Raw genomic sequence first — 574 nt, forward strand, 5'->3', positions numbered from 1 at the left:
AGGAGGAGGAAAAGATATTGAAGTAGAAGGGAAGGAGAAAAAGAAGAAGAAGAAGAAGAACAACAACAACAACAACAACAATAACAACAGCAACATCAGCAACATCAGCGACAATAAGAAGAGAAGCAACAGTTTTGTTGCTGAGAGGAAAACAAGTGGTTAGAGCAGCAAGGAGCTGGCGTGTGTGTGTGTTGTGGTGTGTTGTCGTGTGTTGTGGTGTGCAAAGCAAACCGCCAAACCGCCATTGATTGTTTGCGAGAGAATGGCGAAGACGCGCGCGATGCTGCGTATTCTTGTCGTTCCCCTAACAACGACGGCAACGTGTGTTCAGTTAGATGCACTTATAACAGGGTTGCTGTCCATGCACGTGTGCATGCGTGCATCTGAGCATTCGTATGTGCATCTGTCATAGTGTATTGTTGCAGACGAACACAGAGAAGTAATCAGCAGCGGCAGCAGCAGCAATTTACGGAACTTTCCGGAAAGAAGATCGTCATTTCCCGTAAACCGAAGCCGAACGTTGTTGATTGTGAGGCTGCTAAAGATGTGTGGTAGTGGTGGTGGTGGTGGTGGT

This window comes from Octopus bimaculoides, chromosome 2 (assembly GCF_001194135.2).
Source record: "Octopus bimaculoides isolate UCB-OBI-ISO-001 chromosome 2, ASM119413v2, whole genome shotgun sequence".
In the NCBI taxonomy this organism is placed as follows: domain Eukaryota; kingdom Metazoa; phylum Mollusca; class Cephalopoda; order Octopoda; family Octopodidae; genus Octopus; species Octopus bimaculoides.